The 12,218-nt window shown below is 57.3% G+C and overlaps 1 long non-coding RNA gene across 1 annotated transcript; it reads left to right on the forward strand.

Annotated features, from left to right (window-relative positions):
- Window positions 1-204: 204 nt before the first annotated feature.
- LOC142923291 (uncharacterized) lies at window positions 205-2,337 on the forward strand. Its single transcript, XR_012940670.1, has 2 exons — window positions 205-1,512; window positions 1,983-2,337. It is a non-coding gene; the product is annotated as an uncharacterized LOC142923291 (long non-coding RNA).
- Window positions 2,338-12,218: the final 9,881 nt, after the last annotated feature.

Below are 12,218 nucleotides of genomic sequence, written 5' to 3' on the forward strand. Positions count from 1 at the left end.
TTCCCCGTTCTTTCTAATGTACGGCAGGGATGCCTTTCCTCCCGCCGACGTTCGGCTGGAAATCGAACAGCCACCGCAAAAGTCAAAGCTCGTTGACCACTTGCGATTCAACCTCCGTAAGTTGGCCGAGGCACGGGAGGCCGCCATTGAAAATTCGGCTTCCCGCCAACGGGCGAATTTGCGACTGCGGGACCCTCGGTCGTACACGCATCGGTGGGCACCGGGAGACAGGGCATGGCTCCACTGCCCCCAGGTGCCGGTGTCCACGTCGGCCAAACTCCTCAGACCATGGCGAGGCCCGGTTGAGGTAGTGGAAGTCCTGCGTCCCCAATGTGTTAAAATTAGCTGGGGACGGCGTCGCTGGTGCGTTCACCCCTCTCGGTTAAAACCCTTCGTCACGCCACGCGTCCCTCCACAACACACACGACATGGGGGCCGAGTGTGCGACGCATCCGACGAGCCGGATGTTGCCCCGTTGGTGCCTAACCCACAGCGCAGGCGTGTCATTCCTCCTGCAGATGACGCGGGAGTGACGGCTCCATGCAGGCCACGTTCGGCCTCAATGGACCGTGGAGCAGCAGGTGTCCCCGTGGAGATGCCTAAAGGCCCACCGGATGCTCTGGCTCATCCTCCTCCTTCCCTTGTGCCGCCGACAAAGCCTGCCATCCCCTACGATGGCCCCGCGAAACGCACGCGCGCGAAATCTCGCCGGTTGTAATAATGTTTTTTTGGCATGTCTAGTGCCTTGTACATACGTTATGTTGTTAAGGGGGGTATTTATAGGGGTTTAATTGTTCTTGTTGTTCGTGAGGCACACTCACAATTCTTCTACCATTGGTAATTTCGGAAGTTTCCCATTGTTGCAGCCGGGACGGCTGGAGCTTCCGAAGGAGGGGGTGATGTAGAGGTGTTAACTGCGCGCTGTTGCGTAACCTGCGTTGCCACCAGGGCGGTGCAGCATTACCCCTGGGTACAACGGTTGGGGTCAGTCGAGGTGAAACGGATCGTGGCCAGGGTTTTGGGGCGAACCAATCAGACAGTTCCACGTGGGAATGTGTGATTGGTTCTGCCTGGCCACGAAGGGGTATAAGACGGGTGACCCAACGGACCTCGTGAGTTCTCTCCCTGCACGAAGACAGAAGACTGGGCTGAAGCCTAGCTAGGACCCTGGACCAGCCTCCCAGCCCTTCTAAGGGCTAAGGCTCGGCATACCCAGTGGTCAGGACCCACCGGGCCAGCGGTGGGTCAGATAGCCTCCCCTAGGTCCTAGCCGGAGGACTAGGATAGCGGTAGACGTGTGAGTCCCGCCAAGTCCGGAGGTTGTACCTCCTTAGGTATCAAGGAGGTTAGCGGTAGACGTGTGAGTCCCGCCAGGTCCGGAGGCTGTACCTCCCTAGGGTATCGGGTGAGGGGACCGAATATCCCTCTGTGTGTTAAGCGTTGTATAAGGAAATAATACAATAAACAGTGTGCCTCCTAAAGAAGTCTGCTCGTCCTTACAACACTACAAAAGTATGGAAAAAGGTGCTTCATACCCTTTCTGGCAATAAAACAGCAGGTGTTCAAACGGCAAATATAAACCGTTTCACTACAAGGAATCAAGTTACTGTCATTAATAAAAATACGGAGCGTGTTTTTGCTTCCATGTCCACCACAAGCGTCGTGCGTGTGGTTAGTCACGATTCCCCTGCAAAGGGCCTTAGTGCGGAGTCCCGTTGTTTTATTGCCAGGAAGGGGTCAAAAACCTCTCATTTCCTCATACAGCGGTTGGGTTCACAAAGCCCCCGGGTCACGCTGTGTGGTTCCCAATGCCCGGGTTCGTAACGGCCGGGTTCATAGTGGTCGGGTTAATCACGGCCGAGGTTCGTAATGGCCGGGCTCACGGTGGCCGTGTCACGCTGTGTGGTTCATAGCGGCCTCCTACACCGCCACCTCTTCTGCCTCCACCACCACCACCTTCACCTCTTCTCTGTCGCCCACAGCACAACCTCGTTACACGTAGGAGGAGCAGGAAGACCGCAGCAGCGACGACTCAACGGATTCATCGATGCCTCCGCCGCCGCCACCACCTCCTCGAAGCAAGAACCCCGCTCAGCCAAGACCTGGGCGACGAGGCGGTGGAGGAGGAGGCGGCAAGACGTCGGTCAGCGCCAGGATCGAGCGCAAGTGAAGGAATCCACGGTGGGGGTGGCAGCGTGCCACTGATCTCGTAGTGCCTGGGTTCGAGCCCTGTGTCTGAGTCTCTCTCTCTCCGAGTCTCTCTCAGAGGGGGTGTCGCTTGTTGATCTGTAGCCAAAACGTTTTGTGTTCAAATAAAATCGTCTTTAAACGTATAAACTCATGTTTTTATTTTCTTCTTCAAGCCACCGACAATCAACAACGGTAAGCCAAGGGACTGCACAAACAAGACAAAGATCCCCCGTGTAGCCTCTAGCAGGCTGTAGGGCCAAGTGCCGTTAGTAGTAGCAAGTAGCAGCACCTACACACAGACAATGACCCCCCGTGTAGCCTCTAGCAGGCTGTAGGGGCAAGTGCTGTTAGTAGCAAGTAGCAGCACCTACACACAGAAAAAGATCCCCCATGTAGCCTCTAGCAGGCTGAAGGGACAAGTGCTGTTAGTAGTGAGTAGCAGCACCTACATACAGACAAAGATCCCCCATGTAGCCTCTAGCAGGCTGTAGGGACAAGTGGTGTTAGTAATAGCGAGTAGCAGCAACTACACGCAGACAAAGATCCCCCGTGTAGCCTCTAGCAGGCTGTAGAGGCAAGAGCTATTTGCGAGTAGCAGCACCTATACACGGACAAAGATCCCCCGTGTAGCCTCTAGCAGGCTGTAGGGACAAGTGCTGTTAGTAGTGAGTAGCAGCACCTATACACAGACAAAGATCCCCGGTGTAGCCTCTACACACAGTGTGCTAACCACTGCACCACCGCTCCCCACACACACACAGTGCGCTAACCACTGCACCACCGCTCCCCACACACAGTGCGCTAACCACTGCACCACCACTGCCCACACACTCACCAGACAGAGACCCACAGACTCAGCACACAGACCCACAGACTCACCACACACAGATCCACAGACTCACCAGAGACCCACAGACTCACCACACAGAGACCCACAGACTCACCACAGAGAGACCCACAGATTCACCACACAGAGACCCACAGACTCACCAGACAGAGACCCACAGACTCACCACACAGAGACCCACAGACTCACCACACAGAGACGCACAGACTCACCACACAGAGACCCACAGACTCACCACACAGAGACCCACAGACTCACCACACAGAGACCGACAGACTCACCACACAGAGACCCACAGGCTCACCACACAGAGACCCACAGACTCACCACACAGAGACCCACAGACTCACCACACAGACACCCACAGACTCACCACATAGAGACCCACAGACTCACCACACAGACCCACAGACTCACCACACAGAGACCCACAGATTCTAGATTTAAAGCTTTCGTGACTGCAAGGATCCATACTCTTTGGTTCTATTGGGTAAAGTCACATAGGTAAAATATAAAAAAACAAAAATAACGATTCGGCCACAACACAAGCGGCCTTCATCAGGTGAAGGGACGAGACTGTTTGGAGGACAGCGCTGGAGTGAAAAAAGCCACGCTCAGATCACGACCTTTAAGCTGTGTGAGAAGAAACAAAGCGCCTTGACAAAGGAATTATCATGTAATTTTGCATTGAAATGGCTGAGTGATTAGCTTGTGACTGGTCACAGAAATGGCTATGTTAAAGTTAAAGCATACACATCCGCAAAGGCACCCCTTGACAAAGGAATTAGCATAGAATTTAGCATTGAAATAGCTAAGTTAAAGTATACACATCCGCAGAGGCACCCCTTGACAAAAGAATTAGCATAGAATTTAGCATTGAAATAGCTGAGTGATTAGCTTGTAACTGGTCACAGAAATAGCTATGTTAAAGTCAGAGCATATACATTCACCGAGGCACCTAGTACAAATCACACAGGAGAATTTAGCGAAACACAACCACGCTCAGACCGCGGACCTTTAAGCTGTGTGCGAGCAAACAAGGTGTCCTGACAAAGAAATTAGCATAAACATTAGCATTTGATTGGCCGATTATAGAAAAGAGGTGGTGTACGTGCCGGTGGACTTGCCGTTTGGCGCGGGGGGGGGGGGGGGGAGATTACATATTGATGGTGTGAAAAGGGAATTTATAAGAGCTGCGAAAGTTTGGGGTACTACTACTTGAAAAATATACTGTACCATTGAAATTAGTTTAATGTTTTGTTCGATTTAGATCTTTCCAATGGTTGCTTAATTCTCCTGTTTGATTTGTACTAGGTGCCTCGGTGAATGTATATGCTCTGACTTTAACATAGCTATTTCTGCGACCAGTTACAAGCTAATCACTCAGCTATTGCAATGCTAAATTCTATGCTAATTCCTTTGTCAAGGGGTGCCTTTGCGGATGTGTATGCTTTAACTTTAACATAGCCATTTCTGTGACCAGTCACAAGCTAATCACTCAGCCATTTTAATGCTAAATTATATGCTAATTCCTTTGTCAAGGCGCTTTGTTTCTTCTCACACAGCTTAAAGGTCGTGATCTGAGCGTGGCTTTTTTCACTCCAGTGCTGTCCTCCAGACAGTCTCGTCCCTTCACCTGATGAAGGCCGCTTGTGTTATGGCCGAAACGTCGTGATTTTTGTTATTTTATTTTTTTACCTACTTGACTTTACCCAATAGAACCAAAGAGTACCCAGACTCACCACACAGAGACCCACAGACTCACCACACAGAGACGCACAGACTCACCACACAGAGACCCACAGACTCACCACACAGAGACCCACAGACTCAGCACACAGAGACCCACAGACTCACCACACAGACACCCACAGACTCACCACACAGAGACCCACAGACTCATCACACAGAGACCCACAGACTCACCACACAGAGACCCACAGACTCACCACACAGAGACCCACAGACGCACCACACAGAGACCCACAGACGCACCACACAGAGACCCACAGACTCACCACACAGAGACCCACAGACTCACCACACAGAGACCCACAGTCTCACCACACAGAGACCCACAAACTCACCACACAGAGACCCATAGACTCACTACACAGAGACCCATAGACTCATCACACAGAGACCCACAGACTCACCACACAGAGACCCACAGATTCACCACACAGAGACCCACAGAATCACCACACAGAGACCCACAGACTCACCACACAGAGACCCATAGACTCATCACACAGAGACCTACAGACTCACCACACAGAGACCCACAGATTCATCACACAGAGACCCACAGACTCACCACAAAGAGATCCATAGACCCACAGACTCACCACACGGAGACCCACTGACTCACCACAGAAACCCACAGACTCACCACACAGAGACCCACAGACTCATCACACAGAGACCCACAGACTCATCACACAGAGACAAATAGACTCATCACACAGAGACCCATAGACTCACCACACAGAGACCCACAGACTCATCACACAGAGACACATAGACTCATCACAAAGAGACCCATAGACTCACCACACAGAGACCCACTGACTCACCACAGAGACCCACCACACAGGGACCCATAGACTCACCACACAGAGACCCACAGACTCACCACACAGAGACCCACAGTCTCACCACACAGAGACCTACACTCACCACACAGAGACCCACAGACTCACCCCACAGAGACCCACAGTCTCACCACACAGAGACCCACAAACTCACCACACAGAGACCCATAGACTCACTACACAGAGACCCATAGACTCATCACACAGAGACCCACAGACTCACCACACAGAGACCCACAGATTCACCACACAGAGACCCACAGACTCACCAAACAGAGACCCACAGACTCACCACACAGAGACCCACAGATTCATCACACAGAGACCCACAGACTCACCACAAAGAGATCCATAGACCCACAGACTCACCACACGGAGACCCACTGACTCACCACAGAAACCCACAGACTCACCACACAGAGACCCACAGACTCACCACACAGAGACCCACAGACTCATCACACAGAGACAAATAGACTCATCACACAGAGACCCATAGACTCACCACACAGAGACCCACAGACTCATCACACAGAGACACATAGACTCATCACAAGGAGACCCATAGACTCACCACACAGAGACCCACTGACTCACCACAGAGACCCACCACACAGGGACCCATAGACTCACCACACAGAGACCCACAGACTCACCACACAGAGACCCACAGTCTCACCACACAGAGACCTACACTCACCACACAGAGACCCACAGACTCACCCCACAGAGACCCACAGTCTCACCACACAGAGACCCACAAACTCACCACACAGAGACCCATAGACTCACTACACAGAGACCCATAGACTCATCACACAGAGACCCACAGACTCACCACACAGAGACCCACAGATTCACCACACAGAGACCCACAGACTCACCAAACAGAGACCCACAGACTCACCACACAGAGACCCATAGACTCATCACACAGAGACCTACAGACTCACCACACAGAGACCCACAGATTCATCACACAGAGACCCACAGACTCACCACAAAGAGATCCATAGACCCACAGACTCACCACACGGAGACCCACTGACTCACCACAGAAACCCACAGATTCACCACACAGAGACCCACAGACTCACCACACAGAGACCCACAGACTCATCACACAGAGACAAATAGACTCATCACACAGAGACCCATAGACTCACCACACAGAGACCCACAGACTCATCACACAGAGACACATAGACTCATCACAAAGAGACCCATAGACTCACCACACAGAGACCCACTGACTCACCACAGAGACCCACCACACAGGGACCCATAGACTCACCACACAGAGACCCACAGACTCACCACACAGAGACCCAGTCTCACCACACAGAGACCTACACTCACCACACAGAGACCCACAGACTCACCCCACAGAGACCCACAGTCTCACCACACAGAGACCCACAGACTCACCACACAGACACCCACAGACTCACCACAAAGAGATCCATAGACTCACCACACAGAGACTCACAGACTCACCACACGGAGACCCACTGACTCACCACAGAAACTCACAGACTCACCACACAGAGACCCACAGACTCACCACACAGAGACCCACAGACTCACCACACAGAGACCCATAGACTCATCACACAGAGACCCACAGAGTCACCACACAGAGACCCAAGGACTCACCACACAGAGTCCCACAGACTCACCACACAGAGACCGACAGACTCACCACACAGAGACCCACAGACTCACCCCACAGAGACCCAGTCTCACCCCACAGAGACCCAGTCTCACCACACAGAGACCTACAGACTCACCACACAGAGACCCACAGACTCACCACACAGACACCCACAGACTCACCCCACAGAGACCCACAGTCTCACCACACAGAGACCCACAGACTCACCACACAGACACCCACAGACTCACCACAAAGAGATCCATAGACTCACCACACAGAGACTCACAGACTCACCACACGGAGACCCACTGACTCACCACAGAAACTCACAGACTCACCACACAGAGACCCACAGACTCACCACACAGAGACCCACAGACTCACCACACAGAGACCCATAGACTCATCACACAGAGACCCACAGAGTCACCACACAGAGACCCAAGGACTCACCACACAGAGTCCCACAGACTCACCACACAGAGACCGACAGACTCACCACACAGAGACCCACAGACTCACCCCACAGAGACCCAGTCTCACCCCACAGAGACCCAGTCTCACCACACAGAGACCTACAGACTCACCACACAGAGACCCACAGACTCACCACACAGACACCCACAGACTCACCACAAAGAGATCCATAGACTCACCACACAGAGACCCACAGACTCACCACACAGAGACGCACAGACTCATCACACAGAGACACATAGACCGTATCGCTTTTTTAATATACACACTTTCATTTGGCCTTTTTATTTTTATTTTATTTTCCCTTAGTCCCTTTTATTTTTTATTTTTACTCACGGTGAAACTCGAGCGAAAATCCGCCTCGATCGACCCAGGAGTTGCACACAAGTTAGCAGCAGCAGCAACAGCAACGACGCGCGCGCAGGTGAGCTGTGGCCGCCTATCATCATGGCACAGCACACCAGGTTGGAGAGCCTCACGAGGCGGAATGGGGTCGTCGTTTTTCCGCCGACGGAGGTCGCCGTCGACGCCGTCGCCGCCGCGGTGGCGACGGGCGTGGGCCACGCCAACGTCCTCGCCGCCCAGCGCCAAAACCGCGGCGTCACCATCTACGTGGCGGAGGAGGCGATGGTGGCGAGCCTCGTGGAGACGGGGCTCACTGTCGGGGACCTGTTCCTGCCGTGCACGCCGCTCTCCACGCCCGCCGTCCGCGTGGTGATCTCGGGAGCGCCGCCGTTCCTGAGCAGCGAAGTCCTGCGCAAGGATCTGCAGCGCTTCGGGACGGCGGTGTCTAGGATCGCCATGCTCCCTCTACGGACGAGGGACCCCAGGTTGGCGCATGTGATGTCGCTCCAGCGCCAAACGTTCATGGTCTTAACGGGAGGCAACACAGAACTGGACGTTACCCTTAAATACACAATCGATGGGTGCGTCTATACTGTGTACGCCTCGACAGCTGCACTTCGGTGCTTCGGGTGTGGGGCTACCGGCCACACCCGGAGGCACTGCACGGACAAGAAAAACGAGGACGCTGCCGCTGCGCCACCCGCGGCCGCGGGCGCAGAGCAGGCACCACGACAGTAGTAGCAGCAACAACAGCTGCAGCAGCGGCAGCAGCAGCAGCCGCAGCTGCAGCAGCGGCAGCAGCGGCAGCAGCAGCAGCGGCAGCAGCAGCAGCTGCAGGAGCGGCAGGAGCAGCAGCAGCCGCAGCAGCAGCAGCAGCAGCAGCAGCCGCAGCAGCAGCAGGAGCAGCAGCAGCAGCAGCCGCAGCAGCAGCCGCAGCAGCAGCCGCAGCAGCAGCAGGAGCAGCACGCGCCCGACCAAGCCGACTCCGGAGGCGAACCCATGGAGGCGGCACCGGAGGGGGAAGGGGACGGCTACACCCTGGTCGTGTCGCGGAAGCGCAGAGCCAGAGCCGGCCCCGCGGCGGCGACGCGCGAGGGCGAACGGCCCAAACGGGCGGCGCTCGCCGGCGTTAAAGGCAGGGGCGAGCCGCGTGACCGCCGGGAGGCGGGGGGAGCGGGCGAGCCCGAGCCGGCGGGCGGGGCGACCGCCGAGGACCGCGACGCGCGCGAGGACGCGGACGGCAAGGAGCGAATGGGGACCGACGGTGACGGCGACGGAGACGAAGTTGCCGACGGCAGCGAGCGGGTTCGCGGGGAGGTCGAGGGGGCGACGGAGTACACCCCTGCCGCGATACGCCGCTTCCTACAGGCCAAGTTTGTGAAACGGGGGTTTAAAGTTGAGGACACCTTCCCGGACGTGAAGCAATTCATGAAGGTGGCGCAGGGCGTCTGCCAGGCGCCGCGGGTGTGCGGTCACACCTCTAGGGAGGTCTTCCGCCTGAGGGTGATGCTACGGCAGCTGAAAAAGCAGTACCCCCCCCTCCCCCCTATCCCGGAGTGAACACCGGATGCCTGCCACGACAACCACCGCCAAGGCGACGGGTATCTGTGTCGCGACCTTAAATTGTAACAGCGCCCGCAGCGATGCACGGTGGCGACGCGTGTGTCAGTTCCTGCAAGACACGAAAGTGGACGTGGCTCTGCTGCAGGAGACCCATCTCGACCCCGCGCTGCTGGCCCAACGGCAGCACCGTTTGGGAGGCCGGACGTTTTTTAGTCACGGGGAGGCGGGCAGGGCGGGGGTCGCGATAGTCTGCAGCCCTAAGTTGAACCCGGACAGCGTGACCTTTACGGAAGCGGTGAGAGGACACCTGGTCACGGCGGACATCGCGCTCGCCGGCACCAGGCTGAGGCTCGTCAATGCGTACGCGCCAAGCGCGAGCCGTGACAGGGAGTCGTTCTTCGCGGGCGCACTGCGGGACGCACTGGGGGAGGCCGCCGTGGACGGGGTGATCACCGTCGTGGGCGGGGATTTTAACTGCACCCTAAACCCGGCCCTCGACCGTAACGGCGTTGAACCCCACCCGGAGGCCGCGAGGGCACTGGCCGAAATTGTGAACAGACAGCGGTTAATTGACGCGTGGCGCCTCCAACATCCAGCGCAGCTCCAATACACGTGGTGCAGGTGCGGCGCTCAGGGGCGGATCAGCCTCGCGAGGCTCGACCGACTCTACATCAGCCCGGACGGGGCCAACCTGCTCGGCGAGAGTCGGGTGGTCCCGACGGGTTTCTCTGACCACCACATGGTCACCGCACGGCTGCACCCCCCCCTGGTCGAGCGGCGCAGCCCGTACTGGCGACTCGACCTGCGTCTACTGGAGAACGCTGACTTCCAGGCGGCCTTCAGGGCCCTCTGGAGGGAGTGGGAAACGCGCAGGGGGGCCTTTGAGTCCCCCCTACAATGGTGGGATAATGGGAAGGCCCAGGTGGCGACGCTGTGCCGGCGTTTCGCGAGCCAGCACGCGGCGGTCGGGCGGGAGGAGGAGGACCGACTGCGGAACGAGCTGCTGGCGCTGGAGGCGGAGCTGGGCTCGCCCCAGGCCAGGGCAACCCACCACGCACTCCTGGAGCAGCAGCGGCTGCTCAGGGCAGTATCGGACCAGGCGGCCTATGAGGCTTTCGTAAAGCAGAGAATGCAGCATCTCGTCCAGATGGACGCGCCGACAAGACTCTTCTTCAGGCAAGGGGGACGGCCGAGTACCAGGAATGTCATCTCCAGGTTACAGGCCCCCGGCGGAGAGACTCACACCAGCGACACGGGCATCGCAGGGGTAGTCCAGGGCTTCTTTGGGGCGCTGACCACCGCGGAGGGCGTCCAAGGGGAAGCCCTGAACGAACTGCTGGAGGGCGTCCCCACACTGACCCCCCCCCCCGCGAGGGAGCAGCTGGAGGGAGCGCTCACCCTCCGGGAGCTGGAGGTGGCAGTGAGGGGCCTCGCCGCGGGGAAGGCGCCGGGGATCGACGGCCTGCCGGCCGAGTTCTTTAAGGTCTTCTGGAGCGAACTCGGGCCCTCCCTGAGCGAGGTCCTGAACGCGAGCCTAGCGGCGGGAGAGATGCCGCACAGCAGCAGGAGGGCAGTGGTGACGCTGCTGCTGCCCAAGAAGGGGGACCTCGGCTGCATCGCCAACTGGCGGCCGGTGTCCGTCCTCTGCACGGACTACAAAATAGTGGCCAGGGCGCTGGTCAACCGGCTGAAGAGCACGGCCGGGAATGTGGTACAATCTGACCAGACATACTGCGTTCCGGGACGCTCCATCCACGACAACATAGCCGTGGTACGGGACGTGGTGGAATTGGCGACGGCACACGGGATAGAAACGGGCCTCCTCTTCCTGGATCAGGAAAAGGCATTTGATCGGATGGACCACGGGTACCTGTACGCAGTGCTCAAAGCCTTTGGGTTTGGCGAACAGTTCGTGGCATACATAAGGCTCCTGTACACGAACGCGTCGAGCCTGATGAAGGTGAGGGGGAAGGGGACGGCTACACCCTGGTCGTGTCGCGGAAGCGCAGAGCCAGAGCCGGCCCCGCGGCGGCGACGCGCGAGGGCGAACGGCCCAAACGGGCGGCGCTCGCCGGCGTTAAAGGCAGGGGCGAGCCGCGTGACCGCCGGGAGGCGGGGGGAGCGGGCGAGCCCGAGCCGGGGAGCGGGGCGACCGCCGAGGACCGCGACGCGCGCGAGGACGCGGACGGCAAGGAGCGAATGGGGACCGACGGTGACGGCGACGGAGACGAAGTTGCCGACGGCAGCGAGCGGGTTCGCGGGGAGGTCGAGGGGGCGACGGAGTACACCCCTGCCGCGATACGCCGCTTCCTACAGGCCAAGTTTGTGAAACGGGGGTTTAAAGTTGAGGACACCTTCCCGGACGTGAAGCAATTCATGAAGGTGGCGCAGGGCGTCTGCCAGGCGCCGCGGGTGTGCGGTCACACCTCTAGGGAGGTCTTCCGCCTGAGGGTGATGCTACGGCAGCTGAAAAAGCAGTACCCCCCCCTCCCCCCTATCCCGGAGTGAACACCGGATGCCTGCCACGACAACCACCGCCAAGGCA

This window comes from Petromyzon marinus, unplaced genomic scaffold (genome assembly GCF_048934315.1).
Source record: "Petromyzon marinus isolate PM22_M1 ecotype Great Lakes invasive population unplaced genomic scaffold, UKy_Petmar_22M1.pri1.0 PM_Scaffold_39, whole genome shotgun sequence".
NCBI classification, from domain to species: Eukaryota; Metazoa; Chordata; class Hyperoartia; order Petromyzontiformes; family Petromyzontidae; genus Petromyzon; species Petromyzon marinus.